Source organism: Cibotium barometz, chromosome 11 (assembly GCF_041138505.1).
Source record: "Cibotium barometz isolate CiBa-2024 chromosome 11, ASM4113850v1, whole genome shotgun sequence".
Taxonomy (NCBI): domain Eukaryota; kingdom Viridiplantae; phylum Streptophyta; class Polypodiopsida; order Cyatheales; family Cibotiaceae; genus Cibotium; species Cibotium barometz.
The window spans coordinates 11506393-11516734 of NC_141056.1; the positions used below are offsets into that span (position 1 = coordinate 11506393).

General features: G+C 40.9%; 1 pseudogene; it reads right to left on the reverse strand.

Annotated features, from left to right (window-relative positions):
- Positions 1-289: 289 nt before the first annotated feature.
- LOC147633749 (uncharacterized) lies at positions 290-8354 on the reverse strand (annotated as a pseudogene).
- Positions 8355-10342: the final 1988 nt, after the last annotated feature.

Genomic DNA, 10342 nt, shown 5'->3' on the forward strand with positions numbered 1-10342 from the left:
GCTTGTGAAGAGAGAGTAGACTCTCTCTAACAAACAACAATGGTATGGGCCATAGTGGCCTTAAGAGCCTTGGTACAAAGGCAAAGGAAGTGATTGGATGCCTCAATTGGGGGGGCGGGGTGGAGGAGGGGCAATCTTGCTACATAGACTAAAAGCTCTATGGATGAGCTTATGCAACCAACAACCATGGAAAAGCTTATGGAAGCTTTGAAAAGCCTCAGTAGATGGATGCAAGGCATGAAGGTGGGAATTTCTAACATGCTTAGGGGGGCAAGGCATTCAGAGAACTTCACTCCATTAGTTCATGAAAGAAGGTAGGATCTGGACCATCATCATTGAATCCTATGTTATGGACATCCCGGAGAGCAACACCAGGGAGAACACCATCATGTTTGTTGATACTATGATCAAGTTTAACCTGTAGTTCTTGAGGCGGTGCTCTCCTATAGTGCATAAGTGATGATGCATGAAGAAATGTAGTTTTGCAGAAGCAGCCTATAACAGATAACAAGTAGAGGAAAAGACAACAGCAAAGGTATGGCTATTTTGCAGAAAAGCAAGAAGGCAGTATATGGTGAGCAAGAAGGCGGCCCAAAAGGCCACAAAGAAAGTTGAGAAAATGCTGAATCAGCAATTGACAGAAGCGCAGCAAAGAGAGAGCACGAGCAGGTGCGCCAGCGCATCAACACTGCAGTAGTGCGAGGAGTCCTCAAATAACAAGAAGGTCACTGATCGCTCCAGCATGCAGCCGACATAAAGGCCTCACAACTTTTTGTTTTTTACAGTGTTTGCAACAAAAGATAAGGTTTGAGATAAAATCCTAATCCTTGTGGTGCGTAAAGACTCAGCATAAGCTCTTATTCATATGTTGTAAAAGGACTTCTCTAAGAGTCGTTCACATGGGGCTTTACAAACTCATATATAGCTGATTTGCATGAGGCATACATGGTGTCTTGGTGGTCATCAAGAACCACAATGATGTTTTGGTGTTTTGGTGGTCATCAAGAACCACAATGATTTTATATTTGGGACCATTAACAATAAAAAGTGTATATTTTTATCTCTCCTTAGCCTTGAAAAATCGAGCGGATATTGGCTTCATGAAAGCCATGTATTTTGACTATATTGGACGGGTGCCCTACCCTTGCTTGCATGCATGAAAATGGATGTAAAATTGTCTCACCTAGATTATGAGGGTCCCCTTACTGAGCCCATGGGTGCTCGAAACAATTTATAATGTGGTGTGTATTGAGTTATGCACGCATGGGCGTCACACTTTATTGGTTGGTTGCTTTCGCGGGCACATGGGTGTCCAAAATACACTTGGGTGGTTTCGCCCGAGAAAACTGATGCTTGAAACGGACTTGAGGTGTCTAGGTTGGCTAGTAATTTAAATGATTGAATTCCAAATGTCATGGGAATTCCTCTTTTTTCATTTAAATTTTCTCATGCATAAAATAAATTTATCTAAAATTACTCTTTAAATAAAATATTCATTATTTTAATATACCAAAATTTCTCTTTTTCCATTTAATTACATGGATCTCCATTATCATGGGAATTCCTCTTTTTGCATAAAAATAGAAATACCAATAATTTCTCATTTCTCTAATTAATTATTTATGCATAAATACTAAAAATTAGTTTTCCATGAATGTAATGAAAATTATTCTTTTAGCATAGGATGACTAATCCTAGAATATGGTAGGAAGTCCTCTTTTCACATTATGTACAAAAATGGATTATGTATTAGTTTCTAAAAATTTTACCATGCTCCGCTGCTGCTATTACTGATAATTTTTAATATTTTTGAAAAGAATAAGACTTAGTAATATAATTATGATAGAATAACTATCATTAGATCTAAATCCAATTTATGGAATTAAATCATAAGTTTATCATAATTTTATTAGTAGAAAAGCATAAAAAGCCATTTTCTTAACCTCTAGCTTCACAAGCCTAGAGTTTGATTTTTAAATTGAGAATTTATCAATGAGAAGCATCATTTGAATAGAGAATTGGTCATAGGAATGACCATTCTTTTGGGGAGAGAGAGATATATATAAAAAATCATCCTAAATTAAGCATAAAGGTAAACTTTTCTTAATTATTCATTACAACTCTTAATAAAAGCTTGATTTGCATTATAAACACTTAATTAGAAACTTCTCAAGCTTGAGAGGGATTGAGAAGTGAAAACATTGAGAATAGTAGAGAAAAACCATGAATTTACATCTTACCTCTTGATTTTGCTTGCTTCTTTATCATAGAAGGAAGCCCCCAACCAATCAATTGGTTTAGTATGTTGAGAAGAAAGCCCAAGGATTGTTGAAGAGAGAGAGGCGCTCCACTCTCTCCAAAAGTAGAGGATTTTTAAGGGATAATAGAAAATATGCTTATTTTAATGTAATACTGGCATGGTATAGCTCAAAGATGAGAATACAAAAGAATGAGGGTCTATTTATAGGAGAGGGAGGCCACTAACTGAGTCTAACTAAGTTCTAGAATTTTCCATCTTCAGTTTGGCTGAATTTGGATAAGATTTGGACCAGTTTAGGTCCCATTTTGATCCAGTTTGATCCAGGATAGAGGAGAGATAAAAATATCACAATTTTTTGATTTAAAAGCTCATCCACATGTGTGAAATAGGCACCTACCTTAAAGTCCCCCCCCTCCTTATTACCAAGGTGTCAAAAATGTATCATTATTTCATAATATCTCATTTTTTTAGTAATATCTCATAGTTTTTAACTAATAAACCTTGTACTTAGTCAACTCTTCATCTTCATTCCCACACTTGGATTAATCCTATTGGCCCATAGGAACCTTAATTGGACCATAATCCAAAATTTTCAAAAAATCTTGACCCTTAGGCTAAGGTCTTTTAAATCATTTTAATTGATTCCTAACGCATTTTGGATAATTTATTTTGAACTTCTGTTTTAGGGGAAACCATTTTAGACACTAGGAGGATTTTTATGTCCAAAGATATCTCAATTTTGGGTTACCTCTCTCTAGGCCAAAACAGGGTAAAACAAGATCTTTCTTTTATTTCAAAGAGGGGAATAATTACAAGAACAGAAGGGGAGGCTCTTACACCTTTACACCTCAAAAGCTAGAGGGAGGAATCTTACAAGCGGCATAAAAGGAAGTATTGTGGTCGAGACAGAGCTCTCTCTCACTATCTAAGCAGATTATCTAAGGCAAAGATTATAGTCTACCACATTGCCATGAGCCAAGAAGGGAAAGTCATAAATTTTGTATTCAAGACATTGTCCCTATTCCTATGTGCAATGATTATTCCTAAGAGTTATGAGAAGATTATTTTGATAGAGAAGTCTACTGCCTTAGAAATTTTTGGATACTACCCTGGTTATGCCAGCAACTGAAGGGGTTACTTTCATACATATGCTGCAGTAGCATTGTCTCTAGGCATAGAGAACCCAGAGGAACTAGAAGAGTATGGCAAACACCATTTGCTAAGGTATAAATGAAAGCTAGATTCACTGGAATTGCCAGTCATTAGAATGGAAAGATACATTGTAAAAGACTTATGTGTTACATCTATCTGTCCAACGATGATTAATAAAAATCTTTTGTTCTCTCCATTTGTTTTGTGCTTCTATGGCATTTGAGTTTTTAAATGCTTCGGAATGCATCAATCTCTTCCTTTCCATATGTCTGAGTGTCTGCATCAGTTTGGATGACCTCAAGGTTTCTTTTTTATGTAGTTATTGCAGTATCCTTATATGGAACCATTGGAACACTTCTTGTAGGCTGTTTGCCTTACTTTTTCCACCACCATGTTGTGTGTGCCTGAAATATGCATTTCGGGCCATACAGTGTGATTTCTGGAGTCCTTGTGTGTTCCAAATGCTAGGATCTCCGTACTTGTTGATAAAGTAAGGCATGTGGTTGAAGAGAATATGCTACATAAGAAAACATACAATGCAAGTTAGTATCGATGGGTGGCTAGGAAACAAGAGTAAGCTAGAAACATACCATGTAGTGTGTAATGTTGGTGTCAGTCCAAGCAGCTCTGAATGCTTTTTTGAACACTTGTAAGTTGTCTTGAAAGCTCTTTTTGTCTTGCTGGGAGTAGTTAACTTTCTCACACATTTGGAATAGAGTATCAATTGAACGCCAAACATCTGCTTTGACATTCCTGGAAGCACCTTCATGGTCTTTCACTGCATTATGAAGCTTTTTTCACTGTTGGTATTCGATTCGACTTGTGTAGGTTGTTGTATATTGCTTTCCTAACTTTGTAAGTTTGTGTTGCTGATTATTCATTAGCTTGGAAAGAAATCTTCTTGCCTTAACACCTCTAATGGAGGGCTTCATTAGAATTTCCTTTTCATTCGATGACTTTTTAGTGTCCTTCAGAATCTGGACATTACCTCCATGTAGTCCAATTTCTGATAGCACCTTCTCCAATGCACTGATGGCTTCTTTCCTCTCTGCTACATTCTTGACCTTCCAAGCAAAACCAATGTGGAGATGTACCAGTTTCTATTTGATACAACACAAAGCATGAAGCGTGCATATATGCACATTGGAAAGAGGAATCGCAAACACTGGTTTAAAGTTTTCATCCAAAATTTGTCTATTGGGTGGTCGTCTCCACCACTTAGAGTCCATCACCCTTGTGGAGTCCATGCAGTAAAGGCATAGAGACTTTGCATTGGCGTGTTTGCTGCAATTAAATAAGCACTTGAGAGTCTTCAAATCACCCGCAAGATGCCATTGGACTTGAAATTCCCCCCTTTTCTCTACATGGAGCTTCCTGTTTGCATTCACCTATTCTTTGATGAGATTGGGGATATGTGTCTAATGAAATACCAAAAACAAGGATTCATGGTCCTCCTTCTTGACCTCAAATGAACCTAGCCACCAGATGTTCGTCTCGGACTGTACACTAAAATACTTTGGATCATCCCTACTGCAATTACAAAGAGCCCTATTCATAAGTGTTATTGTGACCCTTTCTGTCTTTTTCTCCTTGATAATCTCGCACTCATCAAGCTTGATGACAAACTAAAGTACACCTCCTACCTTCTTAAATGTAATATCATAGAACTCCACCATTCTCTTTTGCAAGAGCTCCAAGTCCATGAATATATTGTTGCGTTCATTGTAGAATATGGTGCCACCTTCTCCCTTAAACTCTCCTACAATGTGGTATGAGTGACCAACATAGTGAAGCTGTTCTGTGCTTAATTCCTCCCTAGATCTCCAAACTTTTGTAGGTGTTGGAAGTAGCTTTGCTTTAATGCCTTTGGCCTCAAGGAGGGATGACATTGACTTCTGGATGGCTCTTACGACTGACTCCACTTGAATCCATGGCGTATAGAATATCCGCCAGCTGAAACTGTATTGTTGGTTACAAATTCATCCACTATATCTCGTTGAACCACCTTGAACTTCTTCTCTTTTATCATTTCTCTTGCCATTCTTAATGTCACGAATGGTTTTAGTTGCTTTGTTGGATTGAGATTGGGATTAATATTCTCTTTGTTAGGATGTATGACAACCCTACAAATACAGCACTACTCATTACTAACGTAGAGAACATGTAAATTCCAAAGAAGCCTATCAAATAAAATAATATTAATTTCTAACACAAAAGACATGTGAATGGGAATGCTTTCAGTGTAATCTTACCTTATGGCTTGGATTCTCTTCTTCAGGCCTCCAGAACCAAGCCTCAAGTTCTTGATGTTTTTGAGCTTGTCGTCCAATGATTGTGTCTTTTTCTCTATATTTGCGGAGGTCACTTCTTAGTTTATTGATTTGACATTCTTTTTCTTCCAATCTAACTTTCTATGTCTTGCAGTCACCAGACAAGCCAAGAAGCTCATTTGCTAAGTGTTGTGAATAATGCCTTTCTCTTTCTTGTCTATAAGAAATTGACTTGCAATATCCTAGACTTAAGCGTGTGGCGCCATCACCTGCAAAACGTAAGAGAGTTGTGGGATTTGAAAAGGGAGGATGTGAATCAGTACATGGGTCAATAGGATAGATGGAGCCATCACACCAAAGGTCTATGTGTTTCTTCCCTGACAACCTCATATGATCTTTAACATCTGATGAGAGCAATAGTTGTCCACTTTTGCTTTTTTGAATGGGCGCATACACACTATCTAGATCAATGTGCAGATGGTACTTTCTCTTAATGCTTTCATGATTGGACTCTTCAATAAAATGAGTGTGTACATGGTTGTTCTCCATTGGAGTGTTCTAGGAATGAGTAAGTATACTATATGATGCAGAGTGAAAGAATAGGACCGATTATGGCTTGTATTTGTCTTTTAAAATTGGAGATGAAGGTTTTAACTCCCTCCAAACTGTCTTCTGTGCAATAATATCCTCCTGAACTAACCTTATTCTTGAACTTTTGAATGTATCATTTCAAAGAAGGTTTCAAAGACGGTCGCCTGGGAGAAAATTTACCTCTCTAGCTCAGAGACTACACTTTTATGACTTTTACATTCTCTTTATTTTAATATTTCAAGATTTTTTCTAGAGAGAGAAAATAAGAATCGACCATTTTCTTACAAGGCCCTACGAATGACCTCCAAAATGTCCTAATGTTTTAGCCACAAGGTTCCATCCCAAGGCTCTATCACTAGGAGCCAAAAGTCCCACCAAGATCTCACATGGCAATGCTTATCTTCTTAGTCCCTTTTTTTTGTTTTTTTGTTTTTTTAAATAACTACTTCCACTTTCACAATTCACGTAGAAGGCTCTACTCTAACTAAAGAGGGGAAAATAAGGAAGGCAGTGTACTTGGCATTCTTATTTGGTATACTTTAAGGTCGATCTAAGTAAAGATTGAACTAGGACCACATCCTTAATGATTATATAAAGTAATAATTAGAAGAAAGTAGGACCAGTCTCACAAAAGAAATAAAAGCATGCAAGCACTCAAGAAAACATTGAATTGAATATTTATAAAAATAGATTGAAATTTAAAACAATAGCAACATTTGAGGGATGGGTTTAGAAATACACCTAGTTAGTTATATGGTTAGGAAGTCAGTATTGTAGAATTGTACTTATAATGTTGGAAACTTTCCATTGTTGCATCTTGTGAACCTTAAAAAGAGCTTCAAAATCATTGTAAATAGGTCATTATATCAGATAGCCATAGCTCATACGTTGGGTCAGACTCAATGTCACTAAGCTCCCCATCGTCCCCATGGTTTGATTCTAAAATATATGCCTCCTCTGGTGTACAAGGAAATGGTCTAAGTGCATCCTCACTGTGATATGGCCTGGGTACTATAGGCAAGTAAGCTAAGTAGCTACTACTAGCTAAGCTGTCAAGGAAATGACCCACCATGCGCTCCAGAAGGGACAAGGAGTCGATAACATTATTTCAGAGAATGATGGTGTAAGTACATAAGCTTTTTCCCTTCTCCCGTGCTCTACGAGCTCTTCCTATGCATTCCTTACTTGATAGATTCCTCCCATTGGGTAATGTACACTTACATCATCATGTTGTTGTGGGGTCTCTTCTACCATAGACTACAAGAGTCCTTTCCCACAGCACCTAAAATAAGATCTACATTGTTGTTAAGGATAACATGCTATCTTGCACACAAGAGAGAAAGAAGAGAAGAAAGATGCATGCAAGAGTCGAGTCCAGAGAGTTGCACTTGGCCAACCCTATGAGGGTTAACTCCTCAATGTGAAGCTGCTAGGGGCTCACTCCACCTCTTCCTGTGTCACCCAAGAAGAGATCCAAATGCTAGGTAGAGAGCAAGAAGGAGGGAGTGATGGAGAGCTCAACCTCTAATTCATGCAACTAGCATGGAAAAGGGACATGGTAGATAGCAAAGAGAAGGTAGAGACGAGGAGAAAGGAGAGCATTACCATCCCTACTTACATACACCAACAATCCAACATGCAAGCAAGCAAGAACGCAAGCTAACATGCAACCACAAACTCAAATGAGAAAGAGAGAGACAAGGCAAACTCAAGTGAGATAAATGGGATTATCCCTTTTCATATTCCATAAAATGATTTATATACATGAGCTCATAATTACAATGTCCGGCCGTCCATTTACAATTGGGGGCCCAAAAGTAGTCTTCCTAGTTTCTCTAGCTCTATGTACATCTATTCCTCATCATGATCGGCATTGCAAAAGCCATAAGCTCGGTCATCCTACATCTCTTTTATAATGAGCGCTTTACGTGATTACAAAAAGATAAAATTACAAAGGTGTAGCAACGCACAAGGTAATGTTAACCGGAGTGGTTAACATACCCCCCTCCCTACTAATGCAGGTCTGTTCCTCGAAGCTGGCCGCATCTATCTGTAATAGATCGAATAAGTTCTGATGACATCGCGGCGTGAGGTTGGAGTAGAGAGGGCTTTATGGAAGACCTTGTAGCTCGTCCAAAATGTGGTCTCATCGTATCTTTGAATGTTTGTAAGTGCCAGGCAGGCATCCACATAATGTGCTTGTAGTAGCCGAAGCTATGCTTGAGGGTGGGCCCTTTTATTGATGTCGAAGGCCAGATCTTGTGCACCTTCATAGTAATGGTCCTAGTCAGGAAAGGAATCCAGCAACGTGATGATAAATTGAAGAATCGAATGGTTGCGATCATGGCTGGGTCAGGGACTTGGTTGTATTGGCGGATGAATTCATGGAAGCGTTAGACTAGGGGAGTGAACCAGGGGAAGTGGAATTTGAGTTTGGGGTTCTTCTTCTGGTCCTCGTGGAAGAGATTCCACGCCCAATGTTGGCGAATTGGGAGGCAATCGGGGCTGATCCGTAGTGCGCAAGGCACGTTGCAGTAGGTCTTCCAGATAAAAGGTTTGGCGAGGAAGGGCCGCCTCTAGGCTAGCTATTTGTCCATAAGTTTAAACGTAATGGGGCCAGCAGTGGTCGGTGGTATCCATCTCATGTCCTTGCAGTGTGGTCACACCACCATTGGTGGTGCTTTGCATTGAGATAAGGGCTCAGGACATAAATGTCCATGAAGTCGGTGAGGCAGGTGATGGGCTCTTCCTAGAGTTGTCAGCTGAGCAGGATGGTGATGGCCTGCTTGAACTCCATGCTGTCGAGGGGATCGCCCGCTAATTGAGAGGGTTTAGTGGAGGGTCGACCTCCTCACACCCCAATGGTGGTGGCGGCGGGATCTCTCCTTCTTCGAGGTTCTGTGTGGAGGGGGGTTGAGTTGGCAAGACGGGGGTGGAGGGGTTGTCGATGTGTTGAGGGTCCCGTGGGGCGAGGCTTGCGTTGAGGATGGGTGGGGGTTTAGCGGAAGTGGAGGGGATATCACGGAATGTTGTTTGCATTCCCAATTGAAGGGATAAAAAAGGAGGTGATGGGAGTGTGGGTGAGGGAGGTGGGGTAGGAAAATGGATGGGTGGAGAAGAGGGTTGTGCATGGAAGAGGGGAGGGTGGATGTGCCAAACAGGGGTGGTGATGGTGGAGGTTGGTTGCTATGGTAGGGGTGGAAGATGAGCTAGGTGGGTGGTGGGGGAGAAGAGGGTCATGGAGGTGGGGGTGGCAAACTGCCCTGGCCATCATCACCTCGTCGTTATCGTCTGGGGCCGCGCTAGCTTCAGTGGGATCTGCGGGGCCGTGGGCATGAAGGAAAGCTACTGCTGTAGCAGCTTCGTTGGGCGGTGATGTCTAGTGGGAAGGTGACATGTGTGTCGTCAAACTGGTAGATGCCAATTGCTACCATCACTTCGAGTTTCTCAAAACATCTATGGTACAAAATGTGTAAGCCTTGGACAGAGTAAGGGGGGAGAGCGTCCACCTACAAAGAGAGATAGTAGGCATTGTTCACAACGCACGCCGACATCCTCTAAATAATGCAGCGCCCATGAGGAGATCTTGGAGTGGTAGGGATAGGGGCATAGGCCGTCGGGGCTAGATAGATCAATGAACTCAGATGGGTCAAAAGGGAAGCCAAAGTGCAAAAGTTGACACCAGCCCAGTCAATGTAGCCTCCTGAAGAGGATGTTGGGGGAGCTCATAAAAGTCATGGGGGTGGTGGAAAGAGAGAAGGTCCTGAAGGAAGAAATGGGGGATGAGGGTGATGCTTGAGATGGGGAGCTTAGTGAGGAGGTAGGTAAAGCTGTTGGCGGGAAAGGGGCTTGTCGAGGTAAAGATTACGCTAGAGAAGGTTAAGGCGGACACTTTGAAAATGGAGGTCGATGAGTTGGTAGGGTGTTTGTGGGGGGAGGGCTAAGAGTGGGAGCTCCGTGTGTGGTATGCATTAGGGCCTCCACTTGTGTGGTTGAGGGTGCTGGAAGAGGGAGCAGAGGGAGTGGAAGGAGGCTGCGCTGCCCGAGCTTCAGCCTCACTGAGGTGCTC